Source organism: Cetorhinus maximus, chromosome 16, assembly GCF_964194155.1.
Source record: "Cetorhinus maximus chromosome 16, sCetMax3.hap1.1, whole genome shotgun sequence".
Lineage (NCBI taxonomy): Eukaryota > Metazoa > Chordata > Chondrichthyes > Lamniformes > Cetorhinidae > Cetorhinus > Cetorhinus maximus.
This window is the reverse complement of record NC_135894.1, coordinates 47545222-47572882: the sequence shown is the minus strand read 5'-3', so window position 1 is coordinate 47572882 and position 27661 is coordinate 47545222.

Below are 27661 nucleotides of genomic sequence, written 5' to 3'. Positions count from 1 at the left end.
TAAAAGAACATTAGTGAACCAGTTGGGTTTTCATGACAATCCAAAACTTTTGTGGTACTATTATTAATTCTAGATTTTTATTTCCAGATTTTAAAATAAACTGAATTCAATTTTCAAATGCCTATACAGGGATTTTAATTGGCATTCTATGGATTATTGATCCAGGCTTTTGAATTATGAATCTAGCAACATAATCACCACACTAATGCTATGGAGGTCAACCATAATTAGGACAAGAGACTTGGTACAGCTAAGATTGTTGAAAATGGTGGGAGAGAAGCTATGCTAAGTGGCTAAAAGCCCAGGCAATTGTGGTACTTTATTAATGTTCCAGTTAGCCTTCTTTCCCTGCACTGTTACTTTAATGTTATTCAGCAGCATGTTTTCAAAATACTTGCCACTTTTCACAGCCCAACAAACATGAGAGTATGGTTGCAAAATTGGGACTGTTAGTGCCCATTGTTTGGATATTACAAATGCCGTTTGAGGAGCAAACAAAGTGTCACATGCACTTTAGGGGTGAGTTGCACGGATGTTGTATTGGTGAGGGCAGTAGTGTGGGCATGGAAAGGAAGTATGCAGAGCAGCAGATCATAATGTCAATCAACATGTGTGAAATGCTGATTTGATGCTAACATTGCCAATTTGGAGCTCAACACTCCAGCTAACAACCTCACTTAGCCTTGCACAACTGAACACGCATTAAGTAGTCAGAAAGAACCTCTACTAGTACTATTTAAAAGGATTATCAACAGCTTACAGTTTAATTGCTGCTTTGATTCTACAACGGTTTAGTGCTTTCTATAGTTGTTTCAAGTTTCAAAACTGCAGTCATGTGGCAGGTGCTGCAGAATATTTTATTGACTTCAAGACTTCTACACAAACCAGTTGCTCCCAAAACATTTGGCACACTAGTAGCATTCCTCTTTGAATACAGCATGGATTGGAGAATGAACAGAGGTCACACAGAGCAGGACAATCTCCTGGAAGAGGGAGGAGGAGGAAGGGGAGAAGGTCTTCAGTGAGAAACCATAAATGCTCAGATGTACTGAGAGAAATTCTTCTCTCTGAACCTCAGCAAGGATCAATAGATGCAACTTTTATGCCTCAGTAAGGGCATCCTCACTGAAATCTATCACATCCTGCATCAACAACAACAACGTCAGAGCAAAGCAAGGGTCACGTTGCCAGTGGCTATGAAGATGGCCATGGCGTTGAACTCTTATGGGTCTGACTCCTTCCAGGCTGGAGCCAGAATATTTGCAATGTCTCACAGTTTGTTGTCCACTGTTCCATAAGGGAGATGACTCAGCCTCTCCATTCATTTATAGCTAACTACACACAGGCAGGGTGAACATGTGGCTTTGTAGGATTTGTAGGTCCACCATGGTGCAGGGCGTCACCAACAACATGCACATTACTTTGTGGGTGTCCCCATATTTGAACCCTGATAGCTACCAGAACCAAAAGGGATTCCATTCCTTCAATATCCAGCTGGTGTGTGAAAGAGAGTCATACAGGTCAATTCCTAGTATTCTGGCAACGGTCATAATGCAATAATTCTGTGGTAATCCACTGTGCCAGCTGCATTTGAGCCAACATAACCAACCAAAAGGTAGCTACTGGATGGCAAGGGCTATCCACTGACCACGTGGCTCATGACTCAGATGCACTGCCCATGTGCACAACATAGATACACTGAAAGCCATGATGCAACAAGAAATGTGATAGAACAGACCACAGGCATGCTGAAACAATGCTTCTGCTGCATGGACAACTCTGGAGGGAGCCTGTAGTTCTCGATAGATGGGGTATTAAGGTTGCTCATGGTCTGCTGCATGTTGCACAATGTCGCCATCATGAAGGAAGCAGTCCATTCTACCAACTATATGGCAAGTAGTTGAGGAGAAGGAGAAGGTGCATGAGCATGGGAATGATTCAATGGAGGAAGAGGGAGAGAAAGAGGAAGATTGGAGGCAAATTAGGCAACCCATTGCTGGTCAGGCTGTCCCTTAACGCCTCATCCAAGTGCAATACCAGTTATCATAACCATTTTCCCCCATTCACCAACAGCCACACACCTAACCTTCCCATGTTATTGACCATCACAGAGTCTGCTTGGCCACAATGCAAAATTAAATATCTCCACAAAATAAATACTTCAAATCAAATTTATAAATGAAATCATTCCATATTGCACATAAAGGTCATCTAATAATCTTTGTGCATTCCGTTAATGGTTTTCTTCCATGTGCATTTCCTTGTCCCAGTGCTCCTATGAAGTGTTACATCAGTGGCTGCAGCCTGACTGGTAAAAGACCGCTGACTTCCAGTTGGGACGGTTGCAAATGGCTTTACAGGACAATCTCAAGCAGCTCAAGGCCCAGAAACCTCAGCTTCAGACTGCAGCCCTTCAGCTTGGGAGGCAGCACAGTAGGCTTGTTAACAGTATGTTAATTACATTTCTTATCTGTTAAAATAGACAGGTGAAGGGCATTGTTTAATTAAGTACTTGGATCACATATGACTAAAGGACAGCTGGGATAGGGGGAGAGAGAGAGGAAAGGTATGAGACTGAACAAAATCAATAAACTCTCTTGGTAAAGAAAAGCGCTGTCTTGGTTTGACTTTGCCAACTGGCTTAGATTCTGTTAACATTGGTAGCAGAGAATGGTTGGCGTAAAGTTGAAGATTGGAAACTAAGACATATTTTCAGACAGAATGTTGTAATTGGAGTTACTTTGGAGAAGAATGGCTAAAACCAAGGGCAGAATTTTGCCCTTGTCGGGCGGGCTTGGCAGGGGCGGGCGGGAGCAGTCGGGAAGACGCCCGCCACCCTCAATTGGGGCTGGACCACAAGCGTGAAACGCATGCTGCAGCGCTCAGGGCGTGCTTGAAAATCTTCCTGAGGCACAGACCTGCCTCAGGGAGATGAACAGTTTTCAAAAAAAAATGAAGATTTTAAAAATGTTATAAAACATGTCCCCTCATGTGACTCCATTACACGAGCAGGGACATGTTATAAATGAAATGCAAACTGTTTTATTTGACTTTTATTTGCTGTTGGAAACCTCACCCCGCCCATGGATGAGGTTTCCTAAAAAGCGCAAAGGCCTCTTGGCCTTTTCACCTGCCTGCCAACCATAAGGTTGGACGGTCAGCGAAAAATTTAATTTAATTATCTTTTTAATGGCCTTAATAGGTCTTTTAATTGTTGACGGGCACGCTGCCAACTCCCCCGCGCACCCGCCAACCGAAATATCGCCCGAATGCACGTTGACGTCAGGTTACTCGCCCGACATCTACATGTGTCATTGTATACTCAGGTGGGTCGGGTGCGTGCCCACCCACCAAGGTAAATATTCTGCCCCAAGTGAAAACTATCAGGGTATGATTTTCCACCATTGTATTTTGAAGCTGAACCTTATGACCAATGGAAGAATGAAATGGATGTATGGACATGGGTTATGTCCTAACCAAAGCAAAAGCAAGGTATGGCCTTGGCACCTTCACTTCCCACCAGAAGCAGGATCAGGTGTAAAGTATTTTCAGAGCTGGAAGCTCACCATTTGGGCATTGGGGAAGATTTGGATAATATCTTAAAATTTATGAACAATATTTATAAGAAAGATGATTTGTTAAACGCGTATGAGGCATGGTCAGACTTTGAGAAAGTTAGGAGGATGGACAGTTATTCCATAAAAGAATATATCATGGAATTTAACAGGTTATGTGCAAGATTGCAGAAATTCTATTTAGAGATCCCTTTATTTGGTGCTTGCTTTCAAATTGTTGGATTGTGCTAAAGCATTGAATATGGTTAGGCTCCTGGTCTTGACTGGAGTTAGATTCAGAATGAGATACAGTTTTGGAACAGATGCCTAAAGCTTTAAAAAAAATTCTGGGGAAGCATTCATTTCCAGCCACTTTCATGGCACCAATGGAACACTCAGTGGTAACACAAAAGATAGAGGATTCAATGCTGCCAGCATTTTGAGATCATTTAGATATGGGACATAAGCCTCAATACAAAAGAAGAACCACAAACAAAAATAAATGAGGATAGAGGCTATTTTGGTAGTTCTAACAGACAACTGGAATTGGGTAGCTATAGCAGCAGAATGAACCCCAGGAATAACCAAGGGATGGTAAACAGATGTTTCAGATGTGAAGTGAAATATCGAAAATCAGCAGTTTTTCACCAGCCAGGCCGCAGCCACTGATGTAGCACTTTGTAGGAGCACTGGGACAATCAAAGTCACATGGAAGAAAAACACTAAGGAAATGCAGAAAGATTATTAGTTGACATTTATGTGCATTATGGAATGATTTCATTTATAAATTTGATTTGGAGTATTTATTTTGTGGTGATATTTATTTTTGTATTGTAATATCATTATGGGATGAATTGTCCGAAACGGAATAAGAGTTTTTGAAATTACGCATGACAAGGAAGAATCGAAAGGGGAAGATGATGATACTGATCAGCAGAAAGGAATTGTGCTGGTCACCAGAAGCTTTAGTCCAGTGGCAGACTCATTCAATTGTGCCCTATTAGACAATGGATGTAAGTCCAGTCAGTCTTATTTAGAAAATGTCAATCACATCCAAATAAATCAGGCCAGATCCTCACAAAAATAGGATCCCGCATCTGAGGGACAAATACAACAATTAAGAAGTTTGATTGGACAATTGAGCTGGTTGTACATTCAGGCTAGACCTGATGCTAGTCTTGACATAGTAGAATTGAGTACTATGATGAAACATGCTACGATTGAGGAAGTTCTCAGAGCAAATAAAACATTAAAGAAATTAAATTCAGAGAAATGCACACTTGATTTTCCAGCCTTGGGCGAACCAGAGGCTTGAAGTTAATTTTTAACAATACTTCACATGTCAATCTTTTGGATAGACATTCTAATACTGCAGGGTTTATCATATTCTTGGTTGGAAAAAATAACAAATCTTGTCCATTGGCCTGGGAAGCAAAGGAAATAAAAAGGCTAGCTAAAAGTACCTTAGCTGCAGAAACACTGGCTCTAGTAGAAGCAATAGATATGGGTTTTTACTTATCGAAAATTTTGACAGAAATCCTATACAAGGGGCTGTTGTAATATGCCTTTAAGGTATAGCAGTATGGCATCACTAGAAGGGAAGTGTGTCATGCGATCCAGTCTTAGTTTTACTTTTGGGCAGTGCACACACACATACAGTGTTGCTGTTGATATCTTCAAGCCATCTACCTACGTATAATGTTCCCATATGCCTCATCAAAATAAGTGAACCCACAACATATTTACACAATCCCTCATGAGTGTTTGGTGCCTATATCATAACAACATCAGAGGGGCATTCTAAGAAAAGTTTGCCCATTGAATGTTATGTGGATAACCATTCTCTATAGGATAATGTATATTCAACAAAGAGTGTGAGTGAGAAGAGGTTAAGGGTTGACCTTGCCAGCATTAAAAAAATGTTAGAGAGAAAAGAAATCCCTAAGAAAAGATGGGACAGTACAAGTGGCCCATTATCGGACTGCTTTACAAAAAGGAATGCTGGCTCAAAGTAATTGTTGGAGATCCTAGAACAGGGACATCTTGTACTATGATATGTTATAGGGTGTTAGGCCTAACCAACGTCAGCTGATTCATCAATGATTTTCCTTCCACCATAAACTCAGAAGTGGGGATGTTTGCTGATGATTGTATAATGTTCAGCACCATTCACGACTCCTCAGATACTGGGGCAGTCCATGTCCAAATGCAGTAAGAACTGGACTATATCTAGGCTTGGGCTGACAAGTGGCAAATAACAGTCATGCCACACAAGTGCCAGTCACTGACCGCCTCCAACAAGAGAGAATCTAACCATCGACCCTTGACATTCAATGGCATTACCATCGCTGAATCCCCCACTATCAACATCCTGGGGATTACCAGAAACCAGAAACTGAACTGGGCTAGCCATATAAATACCGTGGCTAAAAGAGCAGGCCAGAGGCTAGGAATCCTGTGGTAAATAATTCACCTCCTGACTCCCCAAAGCCTGTCCACCATCTATAATGCACAAGTCAGGTGTGTGGTGGAATACTCTCCACTTGCCTGGATAAGTGCAGCTCTAACAACACTCAAGAAACTTGACACCATTTGGGACAAAGCACCTCCTTTGATTGGCACCCTATCCACAAACCTTCACACTCTCCACACACAGTGGCAGCAGTGTGTACCATCTACAAGATGCACTGCAGGAACATCACCAAGGCTGTTTAGACAACCCCTCCCAAACCCACGACTACTACCACCTAGAAGGACAAGGGCAGCATATGTATGGGAGCACCACCACCTGGAGGTTCCCCTCCAAGCCACTCACTATCCTGACTTGGAAATATATTGCTGTTCCTTCACTTTTGCAGGGTCAAAATCCTGGAACTCCCTCCCGAACAGCACTGTGGATCGTTTGAACTGCAGCAGTTAAAGAAGGCAGCTCACCACCACCTTCTCAAGGGCAGTTAGGGGTGGGAAATAAAATCTGGCCTTACAAATGATGCTGCCCACATCCAAAGAATGAATAAAAAAACAAAATATGGATTTATTTTTGTTTTGAAATCATTTAAGTGTGTTATTAAGTTTATTGTTTAAATAAAGAAAGGGGAATCTATTAATAGTATGTTAATCATATTGCTTACATTGTTAAGATACACAGGTGAAGTGTATTTTTTAGTTAAGTATCAGTTTAGTTTAGTTATCACCTATATCTATAGCGGACAGCTGGGACACTGGGGGAGAGAGAGGATGAGACTTAAAGTCAATAGACTCTCTAAGTAAAGAAAACCTCTCTGTTTTGGTTTTGACTTCACTAACCAGCTTAGATTCTCTTGGCAGGGCTGACTGGTGGACAGGCAGCAAAGGCACTGGTGGAGAGGAAAGAGTGTGATGCTATCTTCCTGAGAGAGCCCAAAAGGTTCATACTCCTTGGAGCCATTGCCATTCCCTTGATTGGCACCTCAGCAATGCTAATAATCTGTTGGAGGGCAGATTGCAAAGGTCTAGCAATACACTGAAAACCTCATTGAACATTATAATTCACAACATTGGCAGCAAGCTGACCTTGCATGGCTTTTGCCTGAGCTCCCACTGCACCACTCAGACTTGTGGTGGAAGCTCAGGCATTAGCTACCAGTCTCTGCCATCATATTTGGGGTCCACAATTGTGCTGATGGAGTCTGCCACCATTTCCATGCAGGAAAAGATGGGCTCTAAACTCTGTGCGAAGCCCTGTGCCAACGTGGTACCCAACTCATCCATGGTCCTTGACATTGAAAACTACTTTCTGGTAGGCTTTCCAGTGCGCCAAGCACATAGCTGTGAATACTCATCAGTATTATTCTCTAGGCTGCCCCATCAAAATGTTTACCTGAGTGCTCTGTGGGCAAGCTGATGCCTGCATTATCCTTGCCCCCTGCCATTGATGCGGGTCATTCATGCCCAATGTCACACCACATGCAGACTCCACCTCTATGCAATCCTCTAAATTATGCATAGTGTCAGTATCTGAGCTGGTGCCTGCAAGTGTGAAATCAAGCGAAGATGCATTTTCATCATCACTGTCTTCTTGCTGTTCCTCGCTAGCCTGTCCCGATTGCACTTTTAGGGTAACTGAAAGGAAAAGGCACAAGGGTAGGGTTGTGGTGTGGGTGATGGGGCAAAGCAAGACGTGCATGCTTATACCATCTACAGCTTGTAAATCAGAAGTGATTGTGGGATGAGGGGGAAGCGGGATGGGAGGAGGAGGATTTGGTCTGAGTGTATTGTCATCTTCAATGGTTTCATCCCTGCCATTGCCCAGGCTGTCAACAATGGGTATCACAATAATGGCCAGAACAACATCCACCATGGGGGTTATGAGATGCAAGCTCAGCTTCCCCCTCCAGTTAGCTCATACTGCCCCTGTTTGTGTACCACTTTGTCTTGCAAGAGAGAGAGAGAGAAGTGTGTCAGTAACTGTTGTGTAATACACGTGAGTGACGTGGGTGTCATGGTTGAATAGCTGGCGGTATGTACAAACTGTGAGATATGGTCTGAGGTTTATAGCAGCACTAAATGTATAAGAGTGAGGTGAAGCAATGAAACATGGGCCTAAATTTTCTGTTAGGCGTGCAGATGGAGCTGAAGCTGACGCAGGCCGCGCCACCATTTTGCGCAGGCGGGCCAATTAAGGCCCGCCCAGTGCAGTTCCCAATTCCAGGGAGAGCGGAAGTCTTAAATTTGCGGCAGGCGTGTACAGACCACCAGGTCCAATGGCGACCCGGCATTGTATAGAAAAAGGCCTGGCAGCCTCCTTTAGGCTGTTCAGAATAGCCAGCTACAGGTCACACTGCAGGGGTCTGCACAGCAGGCCAATGTAGAGGGAAGGCCAGGGGAGGAGGGCAGGCTGCAGGGTGTGGGCCAGGAGTAGGGCACGTTGCAGGGTAGGCCAGTGGGGGTCCAATGTGCCCCTCGCTTTTCCGATGACTGCCTTGTTGCCCTTGTGGAGGAGGTGGCAGCATGGCAGGAGGTGCTGTTTCCCCAGGATGGGAGGAGGAGGGCCCCCCACATGACGAAGCGTGCCTGGGAGGAGGTGGTGGAGGTAATGAGCTCCCGGGACGTGGTGCGGCGAACCTGGATCCGGTGCCGTAAGTGGTTCAATGATTTGTTGCGCTCTGGAAAGGTGAGTACCACGTTGGCCTTGGGCATTTAACCCAGCAGGTAGCCTTACCCTTTGAGGGCTCCCCCACCCCTCCCACGTCTTAGTGTCATGACTGCATTTGACTCATGTTCGGCATTTGTCGCACGCTGGGTGGTCAAGCAGATAGTCACCATGCTTACATCAGTCTTAGTGGTTCATGAGAAGATGGGTTCTCCCCATGTGTTGGTCTTACTCACACATGACTAGTCTGGGGGCAACCTACAGGAGATGCAGCTAGGCGCATACTCAGAACTCCATCACATGTCCTATTCACGGTGATGAGATGGTGGAAGGGAAGCCTCAAGGTGTCATGGCCAAGAGTTATCTGGTGTCCTCGGCGCCACACCTAGTTGCGCCTCCCTGCCATGGGAGCTAAGACCGTGTGTTTCTGAAAGTGATGGACGCAGAATGTGTCCAAGGTAGCCGTTGGCGGAGGTGGGGAGGTGGTGGCATGGTGGGAGCAGCCGCACTATATTTTTGTGATTGATCACCAGTGGCATGGAGAGGAGGCACTGGAGGCCTCAGATGGGCCACTGTGGTTGGGGTGTGGCGTGCGCATGCAGAGTCCATGAGCGATCAACCCCAATAAATGGTCTTCTCTCTTTTGCAGGAGAAAAATGCGCATAATGCGCATGAACGTTCGTGCACTTGAGGCAGCCAAACTAAGCTCGTCATCTTGACCCATTTTGAACAGGAGGCTCTGGAGCTAGAAACGCACCATGCACCCAGGTCCACAGCTGTCAGTGAGGCTGGGGTGGAGCGGCCAGGTATTTGAGGCCCACAGTCCCATCCGCTCTGTCTTTCCACCATCCAAAGCACTGAGGATTGTTGCAATCGTTAATGAAGCAACATTGCTCATTCACAGACTGATAGAGTCAGATGTGTGGGTCATAGAGAAAGTTCCCTCAGCCCTTCGAAGATGCACATGTCAAGCATCTTCCAAAGTCACCTTATCCCATTCCTGATCACTATCCCCATGGCCTTGTATGCCATGGCATCGCTACTGCACACCCAAATACTTATTACATGTTAGGAGGGTTTGTGCCTCCACCACCCTTTCAGCCAATGCATCCCACATTACTCTTTCCAAAAGTTCCTCACCACCTCACCTGTCAACCTCATGCCCCTTACCTTAAATAAATGCCACCAGGTTAGTCATCCCTCCGCCAAGGGGAAATATTGCTTTCTGTCCACCCGATTTATGCCCCTCATAATGGTATGAAGCTCAATAATGTCACCCCTCAATCTCCTGTGCTCCAAGGCAAATTTCACCAATGTATGCTATGTTTCCTCATAACTCCAACTCTCCAGGCCAGCATGCATCCAGGTCGGGAACCTCTGCACTCTCTCCACTCCAATCACATCCCTCTCATGAAGCGCTGATCACAACTGAAGGCAGGAGTGTAGCTGTGGTTTTGGAAGCGTTTTCTGCACTTGCAACATGACCTCCCTGTTCCTACATTATATTCCTCGGCTAATAAAGGCAAGTATGGAATTTACCTTCTTAAACGCCTTATGTACCTGTCCCACTACCTTAACGGGCCTGTCGACATGCCCAGCAAGGGCCCTCTAATCGTCCTTACTTTCCATGGTCCTACCATTCTTCGTGTATTCCTGTACCTTGTTTGTCCTGTCCAAGTGCATCACCTCACACTTATCCATATAACATTCCATTTGGCATTCCTTAGGCCATCTGACCAGCCCGTCTGTATCCGCCTGTAACGTTTCGGCCTCCTCCTGACTATCTGACATCCCACCAATGTTTGTCTCCTTAGGTTCTGGAAGGTTGAGTGCATTATGAGCCTGGGGGAAAGTAATGAATTGTGTTACTGACTGAACGCTAACTGATGCAGTGTCCTTGTTGTTAATTTTAGCATCACCACCTCGGTGTCCAGTTGACCACTGTAAGCATTCAGTTCACCAGCATTCTTTAAAATGACAGTTTGGATTAAATTGTCAGTAACATTGTAAGCAGAAGATCTAAAGTTGCTACAGGAAACTTGTTTTTACTCTTAACCAGTTTGAGAGATGCAGATTAGCAGACTTTAAAATGGTGTTGATTAAATTAAAATGTCCGTGAATAGAGAAACTGACTGGAAAAGTTGCAACCTATGGGTGCAAACTGTTGGATTTGTTGAGGAATATTGACCACAACAAATCACATACCCTAACTACAAAATATATTGTGCAATTTATGATGCTATGCTTTGTAAAAATACATTATCCCCTAATTTTCCACCATCAATCCTATGAGCAATATGCTGCTGTGATGCATACCATTCACACATTTAAGAGACGAAGGAGTGCAAAGGGAATACAAAGGGCAAAGCGTATATGAAAGGAATTGTTGAGGTCAGATGATTACATTGGACCATATGACTTGTTGTCAAGGTAACATTGACCTTCTCAAGCAAAGATGAACAAGGGTATCTGCACCAGCTGAGGACAGTTTTGATAACTAGCATTTAATAATCACCATTTCTCCTTTAGCTGTTACTCTGCTCTTGAAACATTATTTTGACCCCTAAAGTTACTTTCCTTGCATATAATGGCAATTCTTTCTGCTCACTGGCCATTGTTAACTATCAAATAGTGGTGGCCTGTAAAATCTAGAGCTATGAGGATAATTTGCAACCTTTGGGACACTTTTGCATAAACATGTCAAGTGACAGAGATTGTGTTTTGTAAACTAACCTCAGCCATGACATGACCATAAAGTATAAAATAAATATGAACAAGTCTAAAGAACTTGAAAGTTCTCCATTTAAATATAAGTTTAATCAAATAATTATTGGATTGTCAACACGGAATAATGCAAGGAAAGCTAATGGCTAATCTCTGAATAAAACCAATCCTGCAGATTAGTTTAGGAATGCACTTCTCTGATTTGTTGACACCATGTGGGCACAAGCAGCTATTTTTCATCACAAACCTGAAAAATTAACAAACAAATTTTTCAGATCATTTTGCTACATAGTAAATAAACCGCCCAGTCATTAAACAGCATTGGCAAGTGCTCTAAAACAAGAAAAATTGTTGTTTTCTGACTTTGTTTACGTAGATATAATTTGATTTAGTCACTGGGTAGCAGATTTCTACACCTATCAATTAAGTTAGAGGAGTTGAGTATTACAAAATAGAATTAACAGAAATCACTTTAAGTACTGTGGGATAGAGGTACCCAGATTGTGCTCTCTAACTTGCACTGGTTAGGTTACAGTTCAAGTTTCTACTAAAATTAATTTGCATAAAAACAAACATAAAATCTTCCATCAACCAATACAATTTGCAACGCTATTGAATATCTTCATTACTTTAATACAAAAGCAAAATACTGCGGATGCTGGAAATCTGAAATAAAAATAAAATGCTGAAAATAGTCAGCAGGTCAGGCGGCATCTGTGGAGCAAAACAGAGTTCTCAGAGAAACTCTGATTCTCTCAACAGATCCTGCCTGCCTGAGCGTTTCCAGCACGTTTTTATTATCACCATTTATTTATTTAACTTGCCATTAAAAAGAGTGGTAACTGATAGATTTCTGATTAACAATAACCATAAAAGTGTATGGGGATAGTGTTGGGAAAAGGCACTGAATCGATCAGTCATAACCGTATTGAATGGCGGAGCAGGCTTGACAGGCTGAATGGCATTCTCCTGTTCCTGGGCAGGATTTTTCAGCAAGTGGGGGGGCGGAGCTCGCCCGCCGATGCGTAAAATGACACGTGGTGACGCCAGGCGGAACTCCCAACGTCACCGCGCCCCATTTAAATTTTCAGGTAGGTGGGGCAGCAGCAAAATCAGCTGTATGCCCGCCATCCTGTCAATGGCTAATTGAGGCCATTGACAGAGTCATTAAACTAATTAATGGACCTGCCCGTCCAACCTTAAGGTTGGCGGGCAGGCCAGGAGCCCTGGCGGGTTTCAGAAAAAGCGTGAAACCTCATCCACGGGTGGGATGAAGTTTCATGTAGGTTTTAAAAAACTTAATTAAAGTTTTTTTAAAAAGTTATGGACATGTCCCAACTCATGTGACAGTGTCACATGTTTGCTTTCCCAAACCAGTGAAATTAGTGCAGCCTCACAATTTTGACCAGAGAAGTGGCCAGTTTTGTGGGCAGCACCTGACCTGAGTAAACTGAACCCTATGTTTCTCAGTTTCTTTCCTTCCACCCCTTAAGGTGCTTGTGTACTGTTCTTTAGGCATCAGCACAGTGTCACATGAGGGGACATGTCAGGGATTTGTTTTTTCTATTTTTAATATTTTTTATTGTAGAGTTGATCTCCCTGAGGCAGCGCTTAGCCTCAGGGAGATGACTGAGCTCTTTCGTGCACATGCGCACAAGAGTGCACTCTCGGTTTAGGGATTCCCCCTCCCCCCCTCCTGCACAGGGAGCGCACAGTGCTTGTGTGTGGATGTAATGCTGGGCAGACGTTAAATGGCAGCGGGCCCCCGATCGGGGGGCGCCAATTGGAGGCGTTCCTCTTGCGTGCCTGCACTTCAACTTCCCCCTCAACAGGGGGAAAATGCTGCCCCCTATGTTCCTATGATCCTAACCTGGTGCAATTTAATAATACAGCTGAAAATCAAGCTGATCATCAAAAATATGAATTTTCATAAGGGTGTCCAGTCCTCCACCAGTGAGTAACTGGATTTAAACCATGAAAAAAACTTTATAAAAACTATATTGAATAATTTGAATAGTTTATTGGTGTACATGAGTCAGTTTATTAGTAAATGAACTATCTTTTAATGTAAAAAAAGTCTTAAAATGTGTCTACTAATGCTTCTGTACCTAAGAAAATGAATTTGAAATAGAATTGCTTTCCCAAACCAGTGAAATTAGCGCAGCCTCATAATTTTGACCAGAGAAGTGGCCAGTTTTGTGGGCAGCACTTGGCCTGGGTAAACTGAACCCTATGTTTCTCAGTTTCTTTCCTTCCACCCCTTAAGGTGCTTGTGTACTGTTCTTTAGGCATCAGCACCACTCCGATACTATGCCCAAGTGATAACTTGTACATGAATGTTGGTGGTGAGTGTTCATCAGCTATTTAACCATGGGACCGAGCAGAGCTGATGTCCAAACACATGAACGTTCAATAGAGGGTAACAGTTTAGATCAATTTTGCCTTCACCTGTTGTCTTGCCTGTTCTTTCCTGTTTCATATTTTACCGTTTCTTAACTCAGTCCACTGTGATCAATTGTCGCAGCTGCATCAAATACCCTACAGAGAAGGAGAACTCAACCACACAATGGACCAGAATTAAAAATCAAGCCCTACCATGATGTTCTGTCATCTCACAGCGGGTTTAACCCTATTGTGTTTGCTGTGGCAGTTTTTGACTAACCAGACAGGAGCCTCATTAGTGTCTGTTAATTGGTATGCAATTCCATACATAGGTTAATGATGGCTTTTTTTTAACGCTGATCTGTCTGGGAAGAAGTAGAGGCCCTAAAAGGTAAATTTTATACTTACCTTTGTGAGACCAGAAAGATCAAGAACACTCATCCTGACCCTGCAAGACCCCTGGGGTGGTGAATTGGAATCTCTGGGATCAGGGATCAGACACCCATCACCACCAACCCTCCTGCCCCACTGGTGTCATGGATCAGACCAACCCCCACCTACCCCCATATCATTGTAGCAGTTGCAGGCTCCTTCTCTGCTCTTGTGGCCTTCTCCACAAACTTGCCTGCCTGACTGGAAGCCAAGCCTGTCAATCAGGCTGATTCTGGACAGGGGACCTGTCAAGGACAGAAAGTCCTATGTTGTGAAATTAAAACTCCACAGTCGCAGGGAAACACTGATCCAATCCAAAACTCCGCCTGTGTAAGCTTGACCTTGCTAATATCTGGGCATGTGTCTCTGTTGTCCCAGGGCATCCCCTCTTAGCCATGGGACCTTGCCCCTTGCCGATACAAACCTCCACCCCTGACAACTAATCTACAAGTTCCCCCAAATGCCAGTGGGCTTCCACTGGCTCACCTAACTTTTACCTCTCGGCAACTGGCCAGCCAGCTTGTTGCACCTATTTTCAGTGGGCAGCTGGCTCTTGGGGCAGAATTTTGCCCTTGGCGGGCTGGCTCGGTGGGGGTGGGCGGAGACGGTCAGGAAGCCGACTGCCACCCACAATTGGCACAGCACCCCGATTTCATGCTGGCAGACCAATTAAGGTCCGCCTAGCGTGAAACGCGAGCATCAGCGCTTAGCGCAGCCAATGCAGGAGTGGGGGGAGTGTGAGCCAGCCAAACTTTGCACCTGCGCACGAGTAAGCGCTGCACAATCTCCCTGAGGCACAGAGCTGCCTCAGGAAGATGAAGAGATATAAAAAAACTTTAAAAATAAAAATGTAATGAAACATGTCCCCTCATGTGACTGTGTCACATGAGCAGGGACATGTTATTAATAAAAAATTAAAGTTTTTATTTTATTTTTCTTTGCTTTTGGAAACCTCATCCCGCCCATGGTTGAGGTTTCCAAAACAATGCTAAGGCCGCTTGGTCTTTTCGCCTGCCCGCCAACCGTTAGGTTGGACAGGCAGCGAAAACTTTATGCTAATTGATAAATTAATGGCTTTAACAGGCCTTCTAATCATCGGCGGGTGTGCTGCCAGCTTTGGTGTGTGCCCGCCATCTGAACTATCGTGTGACTGCACGTTGATCCCAGCACGCTCAGCCGACGTCATTGTGCATCATTTCACGCTCAAGTGTGAAAATGTCTGTCCTTGGAATATTAAAACAGACTGGGTTTTCCACAAGGCTCCTGGGTTAAAGCTCTACTAGTTAATATAACCCTGAAATATCAAACCTGGAAATGTCCTAGCCTGTTTGGTTTATCAGGAACCCAAATAAGAAAGAAAGATTTGCAATTATATAGTAGTATTTTTACAATTTCAGGATGTCTTAAACTCTTAACAACCAACAAAGTACTTTTAAAGTGTAATCACTATTGTAATGTAGGAAGAATGACAGTCAATTTATCCTCAACAAGGTTCCACAAACAACGAGACTAAGACAACATAATTTTGTTTAGTTTTTAGTGATGTAGAGTGAGGGATAAATTTTGGCCAGGACACTTGAAAAACACCCCTGCTATTCTTCAGATAGTGTCATGGGGCGGATTTAATGTCACCGATGTGGGTGCCACTCACCAGTTAGAGAACTGGTGGGAGTCCAGGGTTGCCTTCCCACGAGATGCCCGATGCTATTACGAGCTAACTAGGCACTAACCTGGAGGGCTTCGGGCCTCCCACTGAATTTAGGCCGCAGTAGGATTGAAATACTGACCTGAAGAGCTGCTGATCAATCAGAGACTGGCAGCTCTGTAGCACCAGCAGCACCACTGGGAGTGGTGGCCATTGCAGGTAGTGCACTGTGCCTGCCCAGATGATCAGCAATGGATCCTCAAGAGACAGCTAAGTGGGGTGGAATGGGGTTCCCAGGGAGGGGGCACCAGCCAGGGGATGAAGGAAGGTGGGGGTCGACATCAAGGGCAGGGGTTGGCTTCTTCTGGCCCTGGCTCCTACTATATGTTGGGTCCCTCAATCAGTTTCAATGCAGGATACTCCCTAGAAGGCCACAGGCAAACCCACTGGGTTTGCTGGGCAGCCTCCCTGAATTGCCTCCCCTAACCACCCACTGCTGGTTGAATACCAGTGACAATGGGATGAGGCTATTAAATGGCCTAAAGGGGCTACTTAAGGGCCTCAATTGGCCTCCAGACAAGAAGGCCATCTACAAGCCTTCCCACCACGGACCTAATCAGAGGGAGGTGGGAGAGTAGCAGGATCGCCACCCCGCACCCCACACCTGGACACATTAATGAAAATTCATGCATTAGCTGATTAAGTGATTTTCAGCTGTATTATTAAACTGCACCAGGTTAGGAACATAGGAACAGGGGAAGGCCATTCAGCCCATCGAGCCCGCTCCACTATTCAATTCGATCATAGCTTATCAACCACTTCAATGCCTTTTACTCACACTATCCCCTTAATCCTTTACATTATTGTTAATCAGAAACTATCACATAGGATCCCCCCTCTTCTGCCCAACCCCTCCTGAGCAAGCAGATATGGCCTCTGTATAATATCCCATCCGAAAGACATCCTTTCTAACAGTGCAGCATTTCCTCAGTACTGTTCTGATTTTTAACCAATGAAACATTAAGAGAAATAAATCCTGCACACAAAAATACATGAATACACACAGCACATTATGATTTATGACTATTATAGCCAACCCCAAAAAGAAAATGAATTAAATTCGGAAATGATTTTGTAAATACCCAATTATGATGCTTTCATGTCATGTAACAATCATAAAAATATAAATGAAGTCAGCTATGACAAGGATTATTCTGTTTGTTGTATTGAAATAATTAAAATTCATTGCTCACAAAATACATCCCTTATAAATATGGAAACTATAGAATTCCATAATAATCAAGTGCAAATAATTTCCCAGTAACATTGTAGCAAAATTGTCGCAATCATTAATCTTCCTGTGTGAACTCTGTCACATAACAATGATATAATCCATTCTGACAATCAGCCAATGATTATTGTTCAAAACTGAATAAAACAGACGTTAAGTTAAAGTGTGCATTACAGAAAATGAGAGATACAGCATAGTGGGGAGAGTTTCAACTCGCAGCTACCTGTTTCTCAACAGCTGTAAATCGGGGCTGGGGGAAGGGAGGGACATCTTGGCCTCCTCATTAACACCCAAGGTCCATCTGATGCAACTTTCAGACAGACCTGTAAATGGACAAGAAGCCATCCAGCTGTGGCTGCTTAAATGTGCAAAAGGAGGTCGAAGGTCTGTTGTTGGTGTGTGACACTGCCACTCTACTCACTCCATACCTGTTTTGTAGCGGTTGAATTTTAAGACTATTATCGAATCTGGGATTGAGATAACAATAATAAATTGTTCAAGTTTCCCTCTTACAATTGATAAAATAACCTGAAGCCATGAAAAATGGTGCAGGAGGGAGGACTTTAGATGCCTACGACATTTTTAAAAAATCCATTCATGGGATGTGGGCTTCGCTGGTTGGGCCAGCATTTATTGCCCAACCCTAGTAACCCTTGAGAGGGTGGTGGTGATCTGCCTTCTTGAGCCGCTGCAGTCCATGTGGTGTAGGTGCACCTACAGTGCTGTTAGGAAGGGAGCGCCAGGATTTTGACCCAGCGACAGTGAAGGAACAACGGTATATTTCCAAGTCAGGGCTGTTTCTGAGGGAAGTGGGATCTACGTAGGCTTGATGGGTTGCACTTAACAGAGCCTGGACTAATGTCCTCATGGGGTAATTTGCTAGTGCTGTTGGGATGGGTTTAAACTAACTTTGCAGTGGGATGGGAATAGGAATGCAGTAATAACAAGGATAAACAAGGTACACAAAGGATTTGGAGAAGCAGATAGCACTAGACTAGGAAATAGTAGGATTTTAGAGATGGGCGTCAATGCGATAAGATCTAAATTAAGTTCAAAGTGTATACTTGTGAAGTAATGAAGCATGGCAAATGAGGTCAGTGATGCTGCAGCACATATAGCCATGTGGGAATTTGATGTTGTGCTGATAATGGAGACCTGGCTCAAAAAGGGGCAGAACTGGGTATTAAATATTCCTAGATACAGGAAAGGAAAGAAAGGTAGGGGTCGTTTGGGGTGGTTTGGAGGAAATCGAGAGGCAGGATCGATTAGAGAGAATATTGCAGTGCTAGCGGGGAGGGTGTCCTAGAGGGGACAAGGTAAGAAAGTATTTGGTTATAGTTAAGTTAGAGGTGCCATTACACCACTAGGTGTATTCTATAGGCCACCGACTGGTAGGGAAGATATAGAGGAATAACTTTGCAGGGAAATTACAGAGAGTTGCAAAAACTATAGAATAGTGATAGGGTAACAATAATGTAAAGGGCGGAGAGGAGGAAGAATTTCTGAAGTGCATTCATGATAATTTTCTTGAGCAGTATATTTATAACTCAGCAAGGAAGAAGACATTGCTGGGTCTGGTTCTGGGGAATGAGATGGGTCAAGTAGATCAAATATAAGTTGTGGGGCTTTTAGGAAACAATGATCATACTATCAAGGTTTAGGTTAGCCATGGAAAAGGCCAAGAAGCAATTAAAGTAAAAAATACTGAATTGGAGGAGGACCAATTTCAGTGGAGTGAGAATGGATTTGTCCTAAGTAAAGTAGAATCAAAGATCAGCAGGCGAAACTGTAACAGAACAATGAGCTGCCTTTAAAGACGAGATGGCTCAAGTACGATTGAAGTACATTCCCACGGGGGAGATTAGTGATCAACATCAAGTGGATGTAGGATAAAATTTAATGCAGAGAAGTGTGAAATTATTCATTTTTGTAGGAAGAATGAAGAGAGATAACATGAAATAAAGGGTACAATTCTAAAGTAGTGCAGGAACAGAGAGATCTGAAGGTATAGGTGCACTTTCGTTGAAGTTTGCAGGACAAGTTGAGAAAGTGGTTGAAAAGGCATACTGGATCCTGAGCTTTATAAATTAATGCATAGAGTATAAAAACAAGGAAGTTATGATCAAACTGCATAAAAGTCTGGTTCAGCCTCCACCAGAGTAATTGCATCCAATTCTGGGTATCACACTTTGGAAAGGATGTGAAGATTTTAGAGAGTACAGAAAAGATTTACAAAATGGCTCCAGAGATGAGAGACTTTAGTTAGATGGATAAATTGGTTGCTCTCCTTGGAGAAGAGAAGGTTGAGAGGACATATGATAGAAGTGTTCAAAATCATGAGGGGTCTAGGCTGAGTAGATAGAGAAAAACTGTTCACTTTGGTGGAACATTTGAGATCCAGAGGACATTGATTTAAGTTGGCTGGCAATAGAAATAACAACAATATGAGGGAAATCTTTTTTATGCGGTGAATGGTTCAAATCTGGAATGCATTACCTGAAAGCGCGATGGAGGCAGGTACAATCAGGGCTTTCAAAGGAGGATTGGATAAGCACCCAAAGAGAATTTGCAGGCTTATGGGGAAAGGGCAAGGGAGTGAGATTAACAAATTGCTCTTGCAAAGATGGGCTGAATGGCTTCCTTCTGTGCTTAACCATTTTATGATTTCTGATTTGTACTCCTGAATCTGCATCCCACAGATTAGATTTGTAAAACAAAGGTATAATATACTCTTAATTTTGTAAATTACGTTTTATTTTAGGAGTTTTCAATTGGGAATTATTTTGTATCTGAGATATCACAAATTATTTACAATATAGCGAAGAGATTTTGTTCCCATTCATTTTGATGTGCAGAGAAGAACTATTCCCCCTGCTGTGTAGGTCAATAACGATAGATTTAAAATCAGGTAATTAGCCATAGTGGCCATAGGTATCACTCTCAGACAGAGACAAGTGGTTATATAGCGTGAGGGGCAACACTCAGAATTAAACTTAGGGCAAGGCAAGGAGACAGGCCTCCATAAACTACCACAGCTGGTACAGGGATTGAACATGCACTGTTGGTATCATCCTGCATTACACTCCAGCCAACTGGGCTAATTGACTCACATAGATCTAAAGTCATTGACAAAAGATTTAGAAGGGAGATGAGAATTATTTTCACTCAGAAGATTGTCAATATCTCGAACACTACCTGAAAAAGTGGCAGCACCTATTCCCTAATTTTCTTTAATAAAGAATTGCGCATGTACTAGAGGACAAGGAGCTTACAGGGTTATAAATAAAAAGTGGATATGTGGGGTAAAGCACAACTGCTCTTTCAAAGGATCAGCATTGGCATGACAAGCTGAATGGTCTCCTATTATTTATTCTATGATTATTCTTTTATATAATTTTTCCTTGAAATTATGCAAAACAAATAATGTGCAATAATTGAAAAGTTTCATTACATGAAAAAATTAAGTATCCAAAGGGTTAATGTGAAGCATGACTCTGATCATTTTTATGGGTATTAAATCTTGTTGAAATATTATTGCTGCACCTTTATAATGATAGCATATGGTCTCTTGATGTTTACTGATCTATGACTCAGAGTGCCTGTGTGGGCAGTAGATTGCATATATAAAGCAAAGTTGATTCTGAAATATAATAGTATGCCATTCTGGGGTTCTCAGTCTGATGAACACCCCATCTCACAAAATATTCTGCCAGAGCACCATTAGCAACCGTAATTCCCATGTTTAAAAGTTGCACTTGATAGGTCATTCTGCTTATGGCCTAAGTAAATGTTTTGTGATTTCAGAATATGGTTGCTTAACATCTGTAAGTCCGTTGTCCATAATATTAACTAAACCATTATCATCTTTAAAATAAACAGGATAATAATTCTATTAAAATAGTTGATAGAGAGAGGTCACAGGAATGTGTTATGCAGTTGTCTGAAAATATTGTCAATAGTAATTGACTTATGTTTAAACTGCATGTTGGGTAAAAATAAATGTAGTATTATCATTTCTTGCATAAGTATGAAAATCCATAGAAAGTTTCCATAAGTGGGTGGCGATGCATTGGTTCACAATTCTGTCATCAGGATTTTCTTGAAATGTCTTCCAATTAGCTGCCGGAAATCTCTATAGATGATCGACTGAAATCCTAGACAGATGTGCAAGTTGAGGGCAGAACCTTACAGCCTTTGAAAATATTCTTCTATTGGGGACAAATGCAGTCCTGACCTCGATGGTCCATGAATCCTGCCCATCTACATGATGTTCCTGGAGACGGCCAGCTAAGAAACTGCCTCCCAGAGACCTGGCCAATTAAGGACAATAGGAGGATTCCTGAGGCTATCGGGCCCTCTAGAGGAGCTGCAGCTTTGGAACTCTACCAACCCCCAAGAGATGTGGGCACTGGTTAGGCAGCAAGGAGAGTCCAAGGGTATCTCAACATGGTGGCACACTTTGAGGTGTGCTGAGGAATCCTGATTACTTTACTCAAATGGTGTGCCTTCATGCATGTGGGTGTCAGGTGGCAGGATTCGGCTCAACTTCAGCACTCCCACAGTCCACCACTCTGGCAGCACAGCCATCTAAATTGATGAATAGAGAATAGCCATTTGAGTACTGTTTTAGAGCTGTCAGTGCTTGTGGAAATATCCCTCACTAAGTCAATGCCTTTAGAAGAGAGATGGAGAAAATATGAGTGTGGTGGAGAAATTTTACTCCTGCATTTCTGGCCAGGTGTGAGCTTTGCTGTAGCATAAAAAGCTTATTCTGTACCATCAGGATAGAAGATCAGCCCATTTTTTATTTTGCATATAACACTTCAAGCAACTGTTTCTATACTATGTGCTGATGTGATGGGCATTATTTGTAAAAGATAATAACTGGATTTTGCAGTAGGAATGACGGTGAAACTGTCAGCATTTGCCATCATTGTTCCTCTGGAACAAACAGCTACGTATGGAGTCCGCAGGACACAGTTAAACACGGCAATCCAAAAGTTGTTCTCAGTGACTCTATGCTTCTTAAGAAGGTCAGCAGTTGAGGTCCCCAAGAAAGCAAGCAATTGGAAATCATTGAATTGACAAGAACTTCCACTCTTAGACTCTAGTCTCACTGAAAAAAAATTGAAAAAGTTAAGCTTTATTGAATGAAGGGTAACTGGGTTTCTTAACAACATATCAGTCCAGATCTCCCTTCCCCTTTTCTGAGGGAAGGACTCCAGGAGCAGCTACACTCCACATTTCTCAGCAGACCCAGGTCAGAAATCCAGGCAAGAAATGTAGAGCTTCTGTCTAAGGTAAGAAAATAGGAGCAGAGTGGCAATCCGACGGTGATAGCCATTCCATGGAAGATTCTGCCCATTGAGCTCTTAATTATTGTTAAATGGCTTCATTGTCCCCAAAATAATAATTTACATTTGTTGAATGCTAAATTGCTCCAATATGCTAAGAAATTCAACTTCTTAAAAAATAATATGTTTTTAAAGTTTGTTTATGACATTTTAGCTTCTACCTTAATTGTATGCATATATTCCAATCATTTACTTTGTTATTCATAAAATTAAAAAATTAGAAGTTATTTTTACTTCCTGGTTTGCTGCCTGTGAGAATACTTCAATATGATAGGCTGCTTGCCCTGCTTGATGATATCACTGTTGCTACATGCCTGGAGATCCCCTTTACATTGATGCTAAATTCAAATTAATGTCATGAAAGGGGAATTCTACACCACATGGATTGCTAAATCTTTGTGAGTGCTTTTTCTTGAAGTCAGTGGTGAGCATTTTTGTTTTGCCACTGACTGCAAAACCAATCCAATGTCTACTAAACCTGAGACAGTTCTACAGCATTGCGTAAATTATACAGACAACTAGATGAAACAATATATTGGGAGAGTTGTGTTTGATTATAAAAAGAGGCAGCTGTCATAGAATTGCAAGTAACTTTGTAACTTTGTATGGCATGGATTTTTCTTCTGACCCATGAAGCAATTGACACAAAGAAGCAAACTAGTCTGACGTAAGTTGGAAAAATTTAAATCACTGCAAAATTTCAAAAGGAATGCTCAGATAACGATTCCTTAGAAATTGATGCTGACAATTTAATACTCATAAAATATAACCTTCAACTGACTGAGACTTTCTAATGTAAGTCAACTCGTTAAATTATGCACAAATATTGGGTCACAGAACCTAAAAATTTGATGGCATCAAATTAAGAGTCAATGTCTTAAATTATACAAATGCATCAGGTCAGGTCCTTTCTGTTTTGCAATGAAATGGGAGATAAAGCTGCTTATTATTACTATTTCAATCTGACTGTTGCACTGAAAATCTTCATATGGCATGCTAGCTAGAATAGTAAATGTATTCTCCCCCTTTGGGATCAATTAATCACTAGTGCCTGGATTGCCTTGGGTATTACAACATTACTGCACTTATACCACATACTGTGGCATGTTACCATTGGTAATGATGAGACACATAACGTTAAATACTGTTACCCTGAATGTTCCAGGCACAGAAAAACAGTTGTAATGGAATACTGCATGTTGACTAAAACACCAATTAGGTTAATTATTAGATTTCAGCAGTATATGATACTGTCACACTGGTCTACTGGTAAAGGTGCCATAGATGGTACCTTGATCGGTTGTAATGGCTACAGAGGTATCTTTCAAGCTGGGCCCATGAAGGATCCAGAAAAATGGATCCCCCAGGTATCTGTTCTTTCTCCAACTCTTCTCAATATATTTACTAATGATCTGTTTCCAAAAATCTTCAGGTCATTCACTGGAACACCTTCGGTCTGTCCGCAAGCATGACCCAGACCTCCCTGTCGCTTGCCATTTCAACACTCCACCCTGCTCTCATACCCACATGTCCGTCCTTGGCCCGCTGCATTGTTCCAGTGAAGCTAAACACAAACTGGAGGAACATCACCTCATCTTCCGATTAGGCACTTTACAGCCTTCCGGACTGAATATTGAGTTCAACAATTTTAGATCATGAACTCTCTCCTTCATCCTCACCCTCTTTCCGATCCCCCTTTTTTCCAATAATTTATATAGATTTTTCTTTTCCCACCTATTTCCATTATTTTTAAATGTATTTCCATCCATTGTTTTATCTCTGCCTTTTAGCCTATTTTAATCCCTCCTCCCCCCGCCCCCCCCCCCCCACCCCCACTAGGGCTATCCGTACCTTTATTATCACATTCCTTAGATTATATCACCAGCTTCAACACCTCTTTGCCCTTTTGTCTATGACATCTTTTGGTTATCTCCACCTGTCACTGGCCCTCTATCCAGCCCTACCTGTCCCACCCCCCCTTAAACCAGCTTATATGTCACCTCTTTTCTATTTTTCCTTAGTTCTGTTGAAGAGTCATACGGACTCGAAACGTTAACTGTACTCCTCTCCGCAGATGCTGTCAGACCTGCTGAGTTTTTCCAGGTATTTTTGTTTTTGTTTCCCTCAAATCTATTGCTTTCTTATATAATGCATAATATTTCAGCAAAGAATATCCTTGAACTAATCCAGGAATTACCACAACTGCCACTTTTAAAAGATGAGAGGAGCCTCGCCATTGACTCATAAGCAGAAATCCAATATGTATTGTGCTACCAACCATCTCCATTGTCAATACCTTGCTCATAATGCATGCTATCTCTGATTATCTTCCATTTCATCCATTATGATCAAAAACAGTGAAATACCCAGTAGATAGGTCATTGCAATAGTTTCATCCTTTTATGATTATAGATAGAGTTTTGGGTCTTGTAAATTATTGTCTTTCATCACTAACAGGACTTGAGTTGGCAAGACTGTCAAGAAAAGATAAAAGTTAAAAAAAAATTCCAGACTGCTGGAGTGAGACTCCATAGCTACAATGGTCCATTTGTCGCTCTCCCAAGTACATTCAGCCCTAAATTTCTGTGGCGTGATTAATGTAGAATGACAATAGAAATCTAACAAATGCCTGACTTTAATGGTGGCCAGTGTAGTATGAAGTAAATTTCAATGACTTAGTGGTGCAAATGGTCCAAAAAATTGTGGGGTATCGAAACACGTGGCATATCCATCCCCGCTGCTGTGCAAATTGCTAGTTCTTTTACAAATAAACAATGGCACACAAAGTTAATGGCTTTGCAACTGGGAAATCGAAAGCAACTTCTGATGAACACACATGCACAGTTAAATAGGGAAATCCAAAAGCTGCTGTCAGTGATCCCTTGCTCCTCCACAAGGTGGTCTGTTTAAGTCATTGCAGATGGAAGTCCTTAAAAATCACTTGAATTGATGTGAACATCTACTTTTGTACCCTTAGTCTCATTGTAAAAACTCTTGAGAAAGTTAAGCTCGTTGAATGATGTGAAACTGCATTTTCATGACATACTGAGTCATATTTACTACTGGACAATCTCACTGTGCCTGAAAAACTAATTTTGTAATTGTGGAACATCAAATTTCTCCACTATGATTAAAAAAAACTATAGATTTCTAAAATAATGAAGTCAAATGTTGTCCTTGTTATTTCAGATTCTACCTTAATCCCATGTGTATGTCCCATTCTTTATTTTATTCTGAGTAAAATGATTAAAATGTGATTTATAATCAATAACTTTACTTCCTGGTTTGCTGTCCATGAGAATTGTCAGTGTGATTGGCTGCTTAGCCTGCTTAATCACATCACTGTAGCAAGATGCCAGAGATCCCTTTGAGCTGATGCCAGAATCAAGGTAACAATCAAGGTAATCCTTCAAAATCAAGTCTAATGGAACAGCAGGACTATTGGGCGACTGGACAAGTTTGATAACACCCTATGGAGCAGTAGCCATGGAACACCCAGACGGGAACGCTCTGAAACCCCTAAATTAATTTAAGGTAGACACTGAACATTCACCCCTGTGGTCATACCAAACCGCGCAGTCTCGGGAGTGCAGGTTAGGATGCTGCCAGTGCCTGAGATGAGAGTAGAGCATCCAGTCAAGTGGCCGAAGCTATTGGCAATCGGTCATGTGGGTTGGGGCGGGGTTGGGGAGTAGTTGTGGTCAAACTTCATGAGCACCTCCCACGGGACATCATTTCAGGGGTCAGGATTCTCTGGCATGTGTAAGTGGGCCTTGAGGCCACAATTGCAGGTGATGCCTTGACCAAAAGTGGACCTTAGGAAACAGATGCTGATTATTGCATCTCTCATTGACACTACAGTAAGGAGACCACCACGAAGATGGAGCCTGGTGTCATTGCTGTCTGCATTATTGCATATAGGCAGGAGAGAAGGAGAAGAATGCGACAGAGGCACCTGACTGACCAAAGGGAGGAGCAGAACCTTAAATACCAAGGGCATCAGGGCCTTCTCCAGACACAGAGGATGATCCCCAGAGAGCTACCATGTGTAGGCACCTCATTAGACCCAGGGTCTATAGACTCCGCAAGTGCTACCTGCAGATGAGCGAGAACCAGTGTCGCCAACGCCTGTGCACGTCAAGATAACTGGTCACTCACATATGCCACATTCTGCAGGATTTGGCACCACGAGGACTTGGAGGACATCCACTGCCAGTGGCCATTAAAGTTACTGCCGGACTCAACTTCCACAGCAGGGGCTCCTTCCAGGGCTCCACAGGGGACCTTTGCAGGATTTCGCAAACCTCCACTCACAAATGCATCCAGGATGCCATTTTTGTCAAGACACATAATTTTATCAACTTCAAGAGCAATCAGGTAAGGGGAAGTGATGGTGTAGTGGTATTGTTGCGGGGCTAATAATCCAGAGACCCAGGGTAAATATCTGGGGAACCCAGGTTCATTATCTGGGGAACCCAGGTTCAAATCCTGCCATGGTGGATGGTGGCATTTGAATTCAATAAAAATCTGGAATTAAAAGTCTAATGATGACCATGAAACCATTGTCATAAAAACCCATCTGTTTCACTAATGTCTTTTAGGGAAGGAAACCTGCCATCCTTACTTGGTCTGGCCTATATGTGACTCCAGGCCCACAGCAATGTGGTTGACTTTTAAATACCCTCTGAACAAGGGCAATTATTAAATGCTGGCCTAGCCAGCGATGCCAACATCCAATGAATGAAGAAAAAAAAATGCCAGGATGCAAGAGCGCTGAATTTTGTGGATTCCCATAGGTGCAGGGTGCAATCAACTGCAATCATGTGGGTCTTAAATCTCCATGGCAGCAAGCAATCCAGTACATCAACCGCAAACATCAATGTTCAGCTGGGCTGTGACTATAACAGATGGATCCTGCAAGTTTGTGCAAGACACCCCAGAAGCATTCACGAATCATATATCCTCAGCTGGTCTCAGATCCCCAACATCTTCCAAGACATCACAGGATCCAGGGTTTGCTCCTTGGGCAAAGGGCTGTCCACAAAGGATGTGGCTGATGACACCTGTTTGGTGGCCTCAGATTCCTGGTGAGAGAAGGTATAACGAAGCTCATGCTGCACCACGGACTTTGGAGGAACACACCATAGG